Here is a 17,244-nt window from a genome sequence, read left to right on the forward strand (position 1 = left end):
GCGCATGCCCGTGCGCGCGTGGACGTGTCCCTTAAGTGCTTAAGTGTCCTGGTTTGGGGGTTTAAAAATATGGTAACCCTGTGAAAGGTTATTATGGAATTTTTGCCCAATGATGCCAAAAAGCATTCTGCCTACTGCAGCTTTAAGTCCATGCTGCTGTGACTAGTGTGAAAGATGTTTTTTTCAGAGGGTGCTTTCACACACAGACACATTTACCTTTGTTATGCTAAGTTAACCTTAACCATCTCAACTAACTCCAATCCTTACGTCAACAGTAACCTTAACCTCATTCTAGCCTTATCCTTCAAGCAGTCCTTTGAAGTAAAATGTCCTCACTATGCAGGACAGCAGTATGTGCCTGGCTTTATTTGGCTTTTATTTGACCTGTAAGCCTCATCATTGTTTTCCTCTAAGTCTCAAGGTTTTGGGGAAAAAGAGCTCTTTCACTGTCATTTTTACTTTTGTTGTTACTTATTTAAAACTAACATGCATACAGAATTGTATGAGTTACTTATCCATAGTAGGTGTATTACTTACAGTAGCCTAGATGACGGTCGGCATGCCCCCCCAACTTGGAGAAACATACAGGAGTACCGACACCGGAGCAAATTTAGTACTCTATATTTAGCTTATTTTCCCTTTCTAACGGGGAACTGAACTGAAAGTAAAACTATGTTCTCCAAAGCCAGCAGGCTCAGATGACAAAAACAGTAAAGATACGTTTCACTTTCAGTTCAGTTCACAGTTGGAAAATATTCTAAATTTAGCGTACACTTAAACGGATATCAATTTCTTTACGTGAGCCTGTCTTTATAACCCCACTTCAAAACACCTGAGCTATCCCTTTAAGAGCAGGTGGGAGGGCTTTGTGAGGAGCAGACCTATTAAACAGGCTTCTGATCTTTCTCTCTATAAAGGGGGGGGGGGGGGGTCAGGAAGGCTTTCTGACGAGGCAGCAACATCTACACAGACCAGGCAGAGCTAAAGATACACAGAACAAAAGCTGAGCTTACATTGTATACATGTAGTATTTTTGTGTACAGACTTAAAATCTGAGCATACAGTTTTTATAATCTCGGAAAAGAGATTCTATCTCAAGGGACTTCCTAGTTAAATCTAGTTTAAAGGTCACCTATTATGCAAAATGCACTTTTCCATGTCTTTTAAACATCAATATCTGTCCCCAGTGTGTCTACAGGCCACCATAGTATCATAAAAGACCATCCTCTCTCTTTTTCTCCTCCTCCGTTTGTCCGGAAATGGGTGCAGAAAAAAAATTCGCTTTTTTCCTTGTATTCTGACGTCATTTGAGAATTGCAAGCCATGTAAGGGTTTCCTGGTCGAACCAGAGAGAACCTTCAGTAGCTGACCCCGCCCCACAGCGCGTCACTGTCTCTCCTCCTCAACCGAACTTGAGCAAAGTAGCTCCTACTGTTAGTCTGCAAGAACCAGCAGAACAGGCTTCATGTACTCCCATCATCTAAATATAACATGTTCTTTCACAAAGGCTTTATGTAATTACACTGTTTAAACAGATGATATTTATATATTATATATATTTGATGTCATGCATGTAGCAGATTACAGGTAGTAAATAGTGACTTGTAAGCAACACAACACATTTCTGTTTCACAGTCAAACTTTATTTGAGTTGACAGATGACAATATTAATTATTCACAGCATTTGTAATCATCTCACCTGCAGTTATGTTAACATGGTACAGGAGAAAGTCTTCAGCTCTGGTAAACTATGGTAAGCTAAGCTCCGGTGGTCTGTAGTCATGGTAACACAGAGACAGCTCCTACTGTAACTAATATACCATTACTCTGATCTTCCATACATTTATCTTTTAGCAGAAATAATGAACTGACTACTGTTTCACATCTTCTATTTTCCACCCTGATGGTCGCTGTGTTTACACACCGTGTCATAGCGGTAGCATGTAGCTAACCCGTTAGCATGTAGCTACATGCTAACGGGTTAGCTACATGCTAACGGGTTAGCTCTGTATCTCCATGTAAACAGAGCTAACCCGTTAGCATGTAGCTACATGCTAACGGGTTAGCTCTGTATCTCCCATCTGCCCACAGCTGTCTGCTCTCAGCTGTCTGCTCTCCTCTGGGATGATTCTGTCGGTCATTTCTCACAGATGGATCTGTAAAGACAGACGTAAAACAGAGTGTATGTTTACGGTTTACAGAGTTGATGCATGAGGTAAACACTGAGCTAACTAACAGAGATATAAATAGTATTATTTACCTGAGAGAAACCGTCAGGAAAACCTGGAATCTGGACCGCAGATGTTCATCATGTGTCGCCGATTTCTGATCAGATTCCTCCTGTAACGTGCGCTGGGTGAAGTTTCTGGTTTATAAACTTTAAAGTGGTTTATAAGCTCTATTCTAGCTCCTCTCTCTCCACTCCTCTCTCTCCCCGCTCTCAGGCCGCGAGGGGGGCGGGGAGGGTGATGCTGTGTTGTTGAGGACGTTTGATTGACAGAAAACGCTGACCAATCAGAGCAGAGTGGGAGGAGACAGAGGCTACAGACACAGAAATCAGCACTTTTGGAAATGGGCTGAAACAGAGGTTATAGAGACATGCTGGAATGCATGATCTGATTGTTTTTTTGAAAAAAAAACTTCAGAGACATGGTTTGGAGGTGTCTGAGACCTATAATAACTAGTTTAAATGGAGTATAATATGTGACCTTTAAATTAAAAAAACAAAACAGACATTGACTTTTTCTCTCTCTCTCTCTCACACACGCACGCACGCACGCACACACACACACACACACACACAGACACAGACACAGTTCACAGTTGTCTTGGTATATTTGTGAGGACCCTCATTGACATAATGCATTCCCTAGCCCCTAACCCAAACCTCAACATCACCACTCTTAGCCATTTTCAAAAATATTTGCCATGTTCCCTCATCATAAAATTAAATTCATGACAAAATATATAGAAAATCCTCACTTGCATTTTATGCAGAAGCCCTCAAATGTACTGTACAAATTTCAAATGGATGCATGAAGTTTGTCAATACAACGGAGTATTAGGGCCACATTGAGGAATAAATAAATAAATCTGACACTTCGAGAATAAAGTCATAATATTATGAGAATAAAGTCATAATATTACGAGAATAAAGTCATAGGCTTACGAGAATAAAGTCATAATATTACGAGAATAAAGTCATAATATTACGAGAATAAAGTCATAGGCTTACGAGAATAAAGTCATAATATTACGAGAATAAAGTCATAGGTTTACGAGAAAAAAAGTTGTATTATGTGAATAAAGTCAAAAGTTTACGAGAAAAAAGTAATGATATTATGGAACATGTCATACATTTTAGAGAAAAAAGTGGTAGTATTATGATAAAAAAGTCATAATATTATAAAGCAATAATTTGAGGTGTTATTTTAGAGGGGAAATAGAGCAGCGTGCCGCCTGTGTGAAGATGAGGAACGTGGAGCATCTTGTGAAGTTCTACTTTAGTTTAGGTTTCACAAATAACCAAATCAGCAGCACATTATCATCAGTATCAGGAGCTGGAAAAGAACCTGGTGAAAGAAACTGAGTTTATTGTGAAGAAAGAACCACACAGACCTGACGGGGAAACTGACTCTTTAGTGGAGGAGGAAATTACTTTTTTTCTCGTGAAGTTATGACTTTATCTCGTAATATTACGACTTTTTTTTCTTGAAATAGTATGACTTTATTCTCATTAAATTACGACTTTTTTCTCGTTCTGATATTATTCTCGAAATCTCTGATTTTTTTCCCCCTCAATGTGGCCCTTATACTCCGTCGTATGTCACAACCCCCTTAGGCTATGCTGAATCAAACAGGAGAATTGCAACATCTGCAACATTTCACCAGCAATAAAATCATCAGGTTGTTCGCCAAAATGTTTTATGTGTATGATTTAGTACTTTTATTTATCTTATCAAATAATTTGCTCTATCAGCGTTTGCAGTGACAGTTTCTTGTTGTAATTGTCTCATGATACTTTTTCATGCAGTATGACTCGGTAAAGATGAAGAGCAGATAGGATGGAGGCAGACAACCATGACCCCACAGCAGCTGGAGGAGGAGGAGGAGAGTCTGAAACCACATCTGTAATACCAAGTGACAAAGGTCATCTAAAATTTTGAAAATAATATTTTATAAACTAAGCATGGTTAGTTATTCATACTGATCCTCTGTATTCTTCTTTTTTGTATATGACCTTGCAGTAGGTGAGATGGAGGAGGGTGCAGCCAAAGCCAAGGTACATTTACAGCTGCATTTATTTTTTTAAACAGTATCCCTTTTTTCTGAACTTGTATCAGAGTTTTGCCATAGGGAATCCTTCCCTACATTCTATTGTTCTGGTGTTTCCCCTTGATTTTATTTTGGCGTTGTTGTTCTCTGAATTGGTCTTCTATCGCGAGTTGTTGATCTTCATGTTCTTAATGGTTCTAACTGATGTTAAATTAAATCATTGGTTTTCTTAGTGTGATCCAGTGAATGGACCTGGTGATGTTGAACACTCAAAGAATGATGACAACGCAACAATAGAAGGAGAATATGAAATGAAGCCTGTACTATCTGCAACCACTGAGGAAGGTAAGGTTTTAATATATAGTACAATAACATGAACAAGTCAAGAATAAAGCTCATTCAGTTCAGAACATGGTAACACTTTACAATAAGGGACACCAAAATATGAATAATTACTTCCAAGTACTTCTTTAATAATTCCTAATGAAGGAGTGATATAGTAGATAATGATGAATTACTATAGAGAGCAGACTGGGATATTATATAATCAATAATTAAGTAATGATTAGTTCATGAATATATGTGACCTGATTACCTCTGAATCAGCTGCTGAGCAGCACAGAACTATTAACGACTCATTAATTACTGATTACTTAAACATTAGTTACTAGTAGTTACTAAGTAGTCCTTCATTACTTCATCATTATCTTGATTGTGATGATTAGTTAAATTTTTTATGTCCCCTCCGAGTAAAGTGATGCATAATACTAAATAGTAATCCCTCATTTATGGGCAGAAATATGTGGTCACTAGAAACTGAATTTGAATAATTACAGGGACTAATTATAAGAATCAGAAATGTTAACAGCAACACATGTGGCCGTTAAGTCAACGAAAGTCAGCGTCCTGTTACTCGCGCTTGTGCTCGCTCTACATAGACATGAACGACCATCATTCAAAACTGTGAAGCGACACACGTCAGCTAAAAGCACAATATCACTCTATATTTCAGCTGCTTGGCAGTAATGTTAGCTGAGCAGACGAAGGTCTCTCCATGAATCAATGCTGATCCTAGTGTTGGCTTTTCCTGCCTCAGCCTCCCGACTGCGCCCGCAGGGAGAGACGGTAACATTTCTCTCTGCGGAGCCCCGTCACTTCACAAGACACGGGAAACCTCTGTTGGTCTGGAGGAGCTGCAGCAGTTATTTCTGCACAAACGTCCACTGTACATTCACTAGATATTCTCAGAGCTAAACTAACTCTTCTGCAGTGTGGAGTGTGCGCGCATGCACGTGAGAGTGGAGCGAAAGAGCGAGAACGAGTGCGGTGAGTGAGTGAAGGCAAAGAGCAGAGTACAGCAGCGACTCCGGTCTTGGAGACCAAAGCTACGGTCTCCCCCGCGTCCTCCGACCGCGGCCAAAACTGTTTAACAGACGGGCTTCACTAGATACAACCAAGAGGTTTTGGTGCTTCCGTGTAGTTTGTGTTGGAGTCTTGTCTGAACAGCGTAGCCACACGCGAACGCGCATGGGACACCGACCCGGAATGATTTATACGTGTAAGAAGTTACAAACAGTCCCTTTAATATTTAAATTTGAATTGAGCAACTTGAATAATTGCATTAAAAACTGAATTTGAATCACATAATTTGAAATTTAATTTATTGGTTTGGAAGTGAATTCCAATAAACTTGAAACCGAATGTAATATTATGAAACTGAATTCAGTTGCTCTGAAACTGTCTACTCTACATCCTTCCACTTTCAGTTCTCACATTTGGAATTCAGTTCATGCAATTCAGTTTTACATTCACAGATCTCGGTCCGTGTAGCCTACATTTTGATCGATCGTTTATGGATTAAATCCTGAATCCAATGTGACACAAAGGAAGGTCCGTCTCCGCCATATATGACAGCTACAGCTTGGAAAATAGCGATATGAGGTTGAAATATGCTGTTTATCAGACCACAAATGAGACAATACTTAGCGGTAAATGGTTCACTAGCAGTTATTTCCTCATTCGCTCCTCAATTAACTAATCAATACCTACTCTATAACATTTAGGAGTTGCTCATTAACTAATGGTTCACTAGCAGTTAGTTCCTCATTTGTTCCTTGTTCGTTCCCTAGTAACTAACTACCTTATCTTTGTGTCAAATAGCTTACAGTAAACAATAGAAAGATTTCTTTAATTGAAAGAAAAACATCTTGATTTAAAGGTCACCTATTATGCAAAATGCACTTTTCCATGTCTTTTAAACATCAATATCTGTCCCCAGTGTGTCTACAAGTCACCATAGTATCATAAAAGACCATCCTCTCTCTTTTTCTCCTGCTCCGTTTGTCCGGAAATGGGTGTCGAAAAATGCTGCGCAGCTTTTCCTTCTCTTTTGACGTCGTTAGAGAAATGCAAGCCACGTGAGGGTTTCCTGGTCGAACCAGAGCAGAACCTTCAGTAGCTGACCCCGCCCCACAGCGCGTCACTGTCTCTCCTCCTCAACCGAAATTGAGCAAAGTAGCTCCTACTGTTAGTCTGCAAGAACCAACAGAACAGTCTTCATGTACTCCCATCATCTAAATATAACATGTTCTTTCACAAAGGCTTTATGTAATTACACTGTTTAAACAGATGATATTTATATATTATATATATTTGATGTCATGCATGTAGCAGAGTACAGGTAGTAAATAGTGACTTGTAAGCAACATAACACATTTCTGTTTCACAGTCAAACTTTATTTGAGTTGACAGATGACAATATTAATTATTCACAGAATTTGTAATCATCTCACCTGCAGTTAAGTTAACATGGTACAGGAGAAAGTCTTCAGCTCTGGTAAACTATGGTAAGCTAAGCTCCGGTGGTCTGTAGTCATGGTAACACAGAGACAGCTACTACTGTAAATAATATACCATTACTCTGATCTTCCATACATTTATCTTTTAGCAGAAATAATGAACTGACTACTGTTTCACATCTTCTATTTTCCACCCTGATGGTCGCTGTGTTTACACACCGTCTCATAGCGGTAGCATGTAGCTAACCCGTTAGCATGTAGCTACATGCTAACGGGTTAGCTCTGTATCTCCCATCTGCTCACAGCTATCTGCTCACAGCTGTCTGCTCTCCTCTGGGATGATTCTGTCGGTCATTTCTCACAGATGGATCTGTAAAGTCAAACGTAAAACAGAGTGTATGTTTACGGTTTACAGAGTTGATGCATAAGGTAAACACTGAGCTAACTAACAGAGCTATAAATAGCATTATTTACCTGAGAGAAACCGTCAGGAAAACCTGGAATCTGGACCGCAGATGTTCATCATTTGTCGCCGATTTCTGATCAGATTCCTCCGGTAACGTGCGCTGGGTGAAGTTTCTGGTTTATAAACTTTAAAGTGGTTTATAAACTTTATTCTAGCTCCTCTCTCTCCACTCCTCTCTCCAGAGCTTCTCCGGGAGGGAGGGGGAGATAGTGACGCTGTGTTGTTGAGGACGTTTGATTGACAGAAAACGCTGACCAATCAGAGCAGAGTGGGAGGAGACAGGCTGTGAATCAGGGGTTTTCAGACAGAGGCTGAATTAGGCTCTGAGGCAGGCAGACTCAGGCTGCAGTATGAGAAGAATAAAGGGTTTTTTGAACATTGCAGCATGTAAAAATGTTCTAGTGCAACATTAAAATACATCTATGAACCTGGAAATGAGCATAATAGGTGACCTTTAAAAGTACATTGCTCTGACCCGCTCATAATACAGTTCATTGTTCTACTGCAGATACCTTAGATATGGATACGAGTGAAAACATGGATACGGTAAGAAACTCCAAATATAATCAAATAATTTCTTCATATCCCATTGTGTGACATTAACATTTTCTACATAACGTACAATGTTTATTTACTTATTTACAGCAGTCAGTGGAGATTTCTGAAGAGATCAACAGGAAGGAACAATATCAAAGAGAAACCGAAACACTGCTTGGCAGACTTCACCTCCCAGACAAACATCAACAGAAGTTGTCACCAATAGATTTTCTTAAAGTAGGTCCACCCGTGAAACAGGACCATGGCACATCTGAGAAAGATCTCGCTCATACTTTTCTTCAGCGGTTGATGATGTTAGACTACAGAGCCAGATATATTCCTGTAAGACAAGACAGTCCTGAGGTGAGCCATTCAAAGTCTGTTGCAGAGGTTGACACTGTTGACACAGATGAGGATGACTTAGATGCTCTTTTTAACACCAGTGAAGACTTTGACCAATCAGAACGAACTCCTGTCCATCCAATGGATGTTCAGATGGCAGTATTTCACTGCTCAGACAGCTTTTTTAAGCAGAACATGATTACAAAGCTATCACAATGTCAGTACGCCATACCTTTACTTGTTCCTGACCCAGTCACAACGGATATTGGCTGTCCTCTCTGGACATTCAGACAAATAAGAAAAACATGGAAGATAACTGAAATCAAAGACAAGTCAAACGCTGTCACCATGAAGAGTATGCCCATCTTCAAAGCTGACACACCCATGGTGTCATTTCTCCGCCTGGGTTCACTATCTCAGTCTAAATCTCAGCTGATGAACACTTTGATCAACGACCGTCACAACACCTACTTCCACAGAAACTGCCCAGGTAGCACCAAGTCTCGACATCTGATGGATGGCGTGGCAGAGATTGCCTGGTACTGCCCTGCTGGAAAACCCAATGATGCCTTCACTGACTGCACTGCCTTCTGTAATCTTCATGGTGATGCTCTGTCGCTTGAAAAACAGCGTGACATCCTGACTAACAAATCGTCAGTAAATGTCGTTCTTGTACCAACTCTGGAAAGAGGTAAAGAAAGTACTACAGTTATCTCAGCCCTTCTCAAGTCTTCAAAGCCTCTCATTATTCTCATTGCTGATAATGATCGCGGTGCTGTTCCGGTCAAAGGGAAAGAGGGAAAGTACAAAATGGGTCTAAAGGACAGAAGCCATTCAAATGTTTCTGAAGAACTGAAAAAAATCATTGGAAAAAGTCTGACTGGACCACATGCATCCTTCCAGCTTGAATCCATGGCTGAGGTCTCTGGAATCAGAGTGGATGAAGGTGATGAGGTCTGCCAAAATGGGAAATCAGATGCAATGAAAATTGTGAACTTGCTTCAGGGGAAGGATGTTTCAAAGATCAAAGATACATTTCTCCCTTGTCAAGGTCAACTGTGGCACGAGTGGTGCAGAATAAACAAAGAACTGTATCACCTCAAAGGAAACATTGAGAAGGAGAAATGTGAAAAGCAACAGGAACTGAAACATATACGACAAAAACAACACACTGCTTCCTGTAGTAAAGCGATGACGTTGTTCATTGAAAGCCTCTCATCTTTGCCATCAACAGACAAAGTCTATTTCCTGAAATGGACTCAGATCTTAATAGATGCCCTCTCCACGGACGATCTCTCCAATTCTCCAAAACTATGATGTAAAGTGGACTGAGGTCTTGGCTTTGAAGAAGAAGCATGTCAAATCTGATCTGTTAAAAATAAAGCAAACTGAGCTTGATGAAATATCAACAAAACTACAGTCAGCAACATTTGGCTTGGAACACATCTTTAGGGAAATGGGACAGATCTATGAAGCCCATGCATCTCTGCAGAAAGAAGCAACAAGGGTACAGACTGACTGGTCTAAATACCCGGCGCTGGCTGCAGAGCTGATGATATCAGGACACCCAATGGAGCTGATGGATGGTGATGCAGGTCACGTACCTTTAACATGGATCTCTAGTCTTTTAGATGAAGTCATCAAGAAACTGGGCGACAAGAGAGTTTTTGTTTTGTCAGTTTTAGGCGTACAAAGCAGTGGAAAATCAACAATGCTGAATGCCATGTTTGGGTTACAGTTTGCAGTGAGTGCTGGCAGGTGCACCAAGGGTGCCTTCATGCAGCTGGTCAAAGTGTCAGAGGAGATCAAGAGAGGCTTTCAGTTTGACTACGTCTTAGTGGTGGACACTGAAGGACTGCGTGCTCTCGAGTTGGAAGGTAACGCCACTCTTCACCATGACAATGAACTGGCAACATTTGTTGTTGGTCTGGGAAACATGACACTGATCAACATCTTTGGAGAGAATCCTGCTGAGATGCAAGATGTTCTGCAGATTGTTGTTCAGGCTTTCATGAGGACGAAGAAAATTAAACTTTCTCCAAGTTGCGTGTTCGTTCACCAGAATGTTACCGATATTGCAGCTGCAGAGAAAAACATGGATGGAAAGAGACGGCTGCAAGAAAAACTGGACCAGATGGCTCAACTAGCAGCCAAAGAGGAGGGTTGTGATGCTGAGTGCTTCAGTGACGTCATTGCATTTGATGTGCAGAAAGATGTGAAATACTTTGCTCAACTATGCTCCACCTATGGCTCCTCCAAATCCAGGTTATAGTGAGAGTGTCCAAGAGCTGAAGACCATCATCCTCTCTAAAGCTTCACAGTCTGCTGGGATTACTCTCTCACAGCTCAAAAGCAAAGTCCAGGACCTGTGGAAAGCTCTAATGAATGAACACTTTGTTTTCAGTTTCAAAAACACACTTGAAATCGCAGTGTACAGAAAGCTTGAGGTCCAGTATGGGAACTGGATCTGGGCCCTGAGGAGCAACATGTTGACCATTGAGAATGGGCTTCATACCCAAATTGAAAATGGAAGACTTGACAAGGTCGAAACCAATTATCTTCACCAAGAAATGAGCAAAACCTACGGAGAGATCAAAAAAGCAATGACGACATACTTTGATGATGACAGAGACAAAGAAATGTTGGTTCAGTGGCGAGGACGATTTGAAAACAAAATAAAGGAGTTTAATGAAGAGCAAGTGAGAGGCGTGAAAAGAAAACTGGATGACGTCATCCAGCAGAAGAATGCTTGTAAAAAGCTAGATGATAAGAAGACAGACTTTGAGAACCAGCTGCTAGAAAAGAGCAAAGAGCTCGCTCATCAGTTGAAAGACAAGACAAAAGATGAAAATGAACTTAAAAAGCACTTCAACTCTGTGTGGAGTGGCTGGGTTCATGAACTAACTGCAGATACAAAACCTATTGAGGACATCAACTATAAAGGAGATCAATCAATTATCCTTCAGGAGCTAGGTTTTGATTGGGCTTGCATAGCTGAATGCGAAAGCAGTGGCAGATTCAAAAGATTATCAGAGGTTGGTGATTACGCTCATTATGTGTCTCCCGCCAAGCACCAAGAAGTCTTAGATACAAGCCAACCATCCAGAGATGATGAGAGGGAAAACACAAACACAAAAGGGCAAGGAAGTTCTTCATTGTCAAATGCATGGATGTCTTTTAAAACCATACTTGGATTTGGGTCAACACAAAAAATTGAAAAAGATACATCAAGGAGCTTGTTAGCACATGACAAACAGAAGCTGATCAGAGACCTCATTGACAGTGTTGAACAACAGACCAAAGACATAATTAAGAAAAAACCTGTCGCTACAAGAGGCTACAGTCCGGCTTACTTGCAAGAAGTGGCCAAAAATGTAATAAAACAAGTGACAGAATTTGAATCAAGGAGGAAATATGCTCTGAAGAAGGAGTTTACAGTTGATCTCATACTGTATGTATTTGACCGAGCAGGGAGATGGCTTTCAGAGTCCCACAAGAAATTCCAAAGGAAAAACGATGCACTCACTTACGTAGAAAGCAAGAAAATGCAATATTACAACATTTTCAGAAGCCTCTGCAAAGGAAACTCTTCTGCTGTTGTGCTTGGAGAGCTGATCTGTGAGAAACTGAGGAGCTCCACTGTTGAGGCCGTCTGTAACAAGGCTGCCATTGAGCTGGCTGGAGAGATGAGGTGCACTTTCCCAGCATTCAGTGGGAACAGGTTGAACTTGGAGAAACACGTGTTGAAGTCGCTCGCAGAGAAAGAGGACTTTGATGGTTTTATCACCTACATCCGACGCCCGAGGAGACAAGTAGAGACCTTTATAAAAGAGGAAGCACACAAATACATCTTCACAGACAACAAAATTAAAGCACGGAACATACTGAAGAAAAATGTTGAAGACATCAAAAATCTTGTGGGTCGAGCTTTATTTGATGCAACAGAGAAAGTCAAAACCAAGAAGGGAGACCCTGACATGTGGGTGGAGGAATTTTCCGGTTTGCTAAAAGATAAGCTAACATTCGGCACCATCTGTTGTCAAAACTTCAGTGACTTAAAAGGTTTTGACTTTCTCAAAGAAGAGATCGAGAAAGGTCTTGTATCCATCATAGAGAAGATGAGCAGCCTCTCGTTGGATAAGATGGAGAAATTCAGGATGAAACCTGATCAAATCCTCATTGATCAGCTGTGTAACTGCTGCTGGGTGAGGTGCCCATTCTGTGCAGCTGTTTGTACCAACACACTGGAAAATCACAGTCCTGACAAACACAATGTCCCATTTCATCGACCTGCTGGGGTCGACGGTTTTTCCACGAGAGGAACAGTGAACCTGGTCATCGATTTCTGCACGACATTAGTCGCAAGTGATAGAAGTTTCTATCCCAATCGTGATTCAGAAGAGAGCTTTCCTTATAAAGAGTTTCAGAGAGCTGGGGAGGATTGTGCTTCATGGGAAATTACTCCTGATTCATCTAAACTGACATACTGGAAATGGTTTGTGTGTCGATTTGAAAAGCAACTGCAAGACCACTATAAATTACAATTCCAGGGCGGAGGAGAAATTCCCAGTGAGTGGAGAGACCATAGTAAACAAGATGCAATTGACAGTCTGGATGAAATGTACAACGTAGAGTGAGACAGAAACAAACGAGCTCTACTCAGAGTAACAGAAGCCCAAAGTGTCTTTAACGGTTCAAAAGATTTTGATTTGATTGAAGGAGTGCAACAGTGACAATAATGAGGATGAAGCCTTCCCAAAATGAGTGAAAGAGCACCGGTTTAATATTACATCGTTATGCATTCTTGTTTTATGTAGAGAGTGAGTTGCAGTAGCCTATGAGTAAAGATTCCTGAAAATGCAGTGTCTGTTGGATGATTGTAGAATGTATGAGACAGACCAGAATTAGTCAATTGGAACAATTTTTTTATTTTATCTAACAAGATGAAAAATTCAAAGAAAGAATGAAGGAGGAACCATCAAAAGAACATTCAGGGTGGTGATTGACTAAAATGATTACTGCAGAGAGAAACTTTTTACATCCACCAAATGAAGGCCACAACATATCCAGGACTAAATGAAGAAACTGATTTTAGTCCGTTCTTGTAGTGGCTCTTATGCATGTGGTCTGGTACTGTTGCCATAAATGGTTATATATCATATATCATTCTCTGCTTTCTTGACATCCTGTAGAGCCATCTAGTGACCACATTTTGCACTTGTCACCTGAGAGTTTATTGGCCTCTTGCTCAGGTGTTTGCATTTATCAATTGTCTGTGTACTCACAAAAGGGAAAGCTGTGTGCTGAGGGTTCCACCCTGAAGAAGGCTGTTTGTGCCACTACGTGTGGGTTGTTACCCAGCTCTATCTGAACATGTACCAGCATTGTTTTTAGCATTTCATCATAAAATAGCCATTTGAATAAGGGCTTTTTATTTTTTGCCAGAAGAGTGCCTTGGACTCCCCCTTTTCTGAACCGTTGTTTAGCCCACCAAAGAGCAGCTTCATCACACTGATTTGAACTTCCGAGCACTCTGGACTTTTTCCCTTTTTTGAAGGAATGAGATATTGTCAGATATTATGGAGATACTTTCATTCCTCTGTGATCAAAATGTGATCAAACAAAAATCACATGAAACTGTTCTAAGTTGTATGCTTTAAAAAAAATCTGTGTAAAATAGTTATGAGATATTCGTCCAAATGTGTGATTGTTTCAATACAAGATGCATGACAATCTTCTTACATTATTTTGTTGTTGTTGTAGTCAGTTGTTATTTTTGAGAATTTGATGAATTTTGGTTTATCTCCCTCATGTACTTGAAGTATTCAACAATTTATACTTCATCTCATTTTAAATGATCTTATTACTGTCACTTACTCCTGCCCTTATTGGAATTTGTTTTGTTGTTTGATTAATAATAGACTCCTGTCATTGCTACAGAATATTGATTTCCATCCATCCATCTTCAACCGCTTATCCGGGATCGGGTCGCGGGGGCAACAGCTCCAGCAGGGGACCCCAAACTTCCCTTTCCCGGGCCACATTAACCAGCTCTGACTGGGGGATCCCGAGGCGTTCCCAGGCCAGAGTAGAGATATAATCTCTCCATCTAGTCCTGGGTCTTCCCCGTGGTCTCCTCCCAGCTGGTCGTGCCTGGAACACCTCCCAAGGGAGGCGCCCAGGAGGCATCCGTGCTAGATGCCCGAACCACCTCAACTGGCTCCTTTCGACGCAAAGGAGCAAGGACTCTACTCCGAGTCCCTCACGGATGACTGAGCTTCTTACCCTATCTCTAAGGGAGACGCCAGCCACCCTCCTGAGGAAACCCATTTCGGCCGCTTGCACCCGCGACCTCGTTCTTTCGGTCATGACCCAACCCTCATGACCATAGGTGAGAGTAGGAACGAAGATTGAACGGTAGATCGAGAGCTTTGCCTTCCGGCTCAGCTCTCTTTTCGTCACAACGGTGCGGTAAAGCGAATGCAATACCGCCCCTGCTGCTCCGATTCTCCGACCAATCTCACGTTCCATCGTCCCCTCACTCGCGAACAAGACCCCGAGATACTTAAACTCCTTCACTTGGGGTAAGGACTCATTCCCTACCCGGAGTAGGCAAACCACCGGTTTCCTGCTGAGAACCATGGCCTCAGATTTAGAGGTGCTGATTCTCATCCCGACTGCGTCACACTCGGCTGCGAACCGATCCAGTGAGTGCTGGAGGTCGCAGACCGATGATGCCAACAGGACCACATCATCTGCAAAAAGCAGCGATGAGATCCTCAGCACACCGATCTGCAAACCCTCCTCCACCCGACTACGCCTCGATATCCTGTCCATGAATATCACGAACAGGATTGGTGACAAAGCGCAGCCCTGGCGGAGGCCAACCCCCACCGGAAACGAGTCCGACTTATTGATTTTATATTGATTTCCATAATTTCATAATAAACTTTGTGAAAAAGAAATACTGTATTTAAAATTTACAAGTAATAAATAGACCCTTCACACAGTCATTGGAGTTTAAGCCTCTTCTGTTATTAATGAGCATTATGATATTTTCTCTTGACACCTTCTCAAATATATGTATTTAGATTTTATATCAATCAAATTCAATCAATTTGGTAACACTTTACAATAAAGGACACAACATTTTAAATAGTTACCAGGGAACAAATGTGGAATGGATGAGGAACTAACTGCTAGAGAATAATTAGTTAATGAGTAACTCCTAATCAAATGTCATAGAGTAGCTAGAAGGATCTGTTAATGATCAGTTCATTGAGAAACGAGTGAGGAGGAAGCTGGTGGTGAGGCAGCATGGCCCATGCCCGGCCAGTTGAGAAGGTTCTTTTTAACAAAATGAAATAAAATGAAATATGGATAAAACAAAATGAAAAAAAAAGAAAAAAAGTATAAAATAAATAAATAAATAAAAAATAAAAAAATAGATTAAAAAAAATAAAGAAATAAAGAAATAAAGAAAACTTTAAAAAGCCAACATAACTGGGCAAAGATCAATATCATGTGACTGTGTACAGTGTGTGTGCGCTTGAGAGGGGTGGGGGTGGCTGCAAAGGGTGAAAATCAAATTAAGGCAAGATTAAAAAAGAATAAGATAAAATAAAGTAAAATAAATATAAATAGATAGATAGATAGAAGTAAAAGAATAATGGTAAAAGGAAGGTGTTTAAAAGGGTGATGGATAGAAAGATGATGTTTTAAAAGAGAATGATGGATAATGATGTGGTTGTATGTGGTGGACCGGGGGGGTGGGGGTGTAGTACTGTGGATGTAGTGAGTGCTGATGCCAGTCTGTATGCCAGTTTTATTGCCTTGTTCTGGATGAACTGACCTCCACAGTGCAAAGTGACAGGAGGGCAAATATATAGGGGCTTGGCCAAACCAAATAGCACACAAGGGGTAACCAAGCTGGACACTAACTATTACTAAATACAAAGCAGACCTAACTGAACCCAAATCCCCCCCGTGACATGGCAGCACATGGTTTGGCCCAACGAGCTGGCTCCAGGATTTAAGAGTCCTCAGCCTTCAGCCACGCCTTTTCTCCACCAGGAAGACACGCCCCCCCCCCCCCAACAGCCAAGGTCACTCAAACCAATGAAACAAATGATTAATATAACAGATAATATTATGTGTCACCTTACAGTGTTAATGTGTGCATCTAAACCATGTAAGGTTAAACTAAAATAAACAAATCAAAACAACTATGTGATGTTAATTGTTCAGGTGTAGTTGGCTGCAAATTAAATGAACCTGTGTAGGTAGTAAACTAATGAGATGAGAGTGAACTGTAATGATATTACCCTGTGTGGCTGTGACCATCACAAGGTAAAAGCTTTAAAGGTAAATGTTTTACAGAGAAAAGTCTGAAAGGTAAAAGTTGAAAGTTAAATGTTTTACAGTTAAATTTTTAAAGGTAAATGTTATAAAATGTAAACGTTTCAAAAGTAAATTATTACAGTGAAATGTCTTATAGGTAAATGTTTTTAAGGTAAAAGATTTAAAGGGACTGTTTGTAAGAATCAGAAATGTCTTGTTAACAGCGACACCTGTGGCCGTTAAGTCAACGAAAGTCAGCATCCTGTTGCTCGCGCTTGTGCTCGCTCTACAGAGACATGAACGAGCATCGCTCAACACAGTGAGGAGACACACGTCAGCTAAAAGCACAATATCACTCTATATTTCAGCTGCTTGGCAGTAATGTTAGCTGACCAGACGAAGGTCTCTCCATGAATCAAAGCTGATCCTAGTGTTGGCTTTTCCTGCTTCAGCCTCCCGACCGCGGCCGGAGGGAACAGGGGAGAC

General features: G+C 40.9%; 1 protein-coding gene, 1 long non-coding RNA gene and 1 pseudogene across 2 annotated transcripts in view; 2 read left to right on the plus strand and 1 right to left on the minus strand.

The window, feature by feature from the left end:
• Positions 1 to 17,244, plus strand: part of LOC141773450 (cytochrome P450 3A30-like) — a 302,943-nt gene that overhangs the window by 26,334 nt on the left and 259,365 nt on the right. The gene's annotated exons all lie outside the window — the stretch shown is intronic.
• Positions 1,829 to 2,719, minus strand: LOC141773475 (uncharacterized). The gene is made up of 2 exons (XR_012595122.1): positions 2,261 to 2,719; positions 1,829 to 2,156 (listed from the first exon to the last, which is right to left on the minus strand). It is a non-coding gene; the product is annotated as an uncharacterized LOC141773475 (long non-coding RNA).
• LOC141773434 (interferon-induced very large GTPase 1-like) lies at positions 4,032 to 15,322 on the plus strand (annotated as a pseudogene).

Source organism: Sebastes fasciatus, chromosome 9 (assembly GCF_043250625.1).
Source record: "Sebastes fasciatus isolate fSebFas1 chromosome 9, fSebFas1.pri, whole genome shotgun sequence".
Classification (NCBI taxonomy): Eukaryota; Metazoa; Chordata; class Actinopteri; order Perciformes; family Sebastidae; genus Sebastes; species Sebastes fasciatus.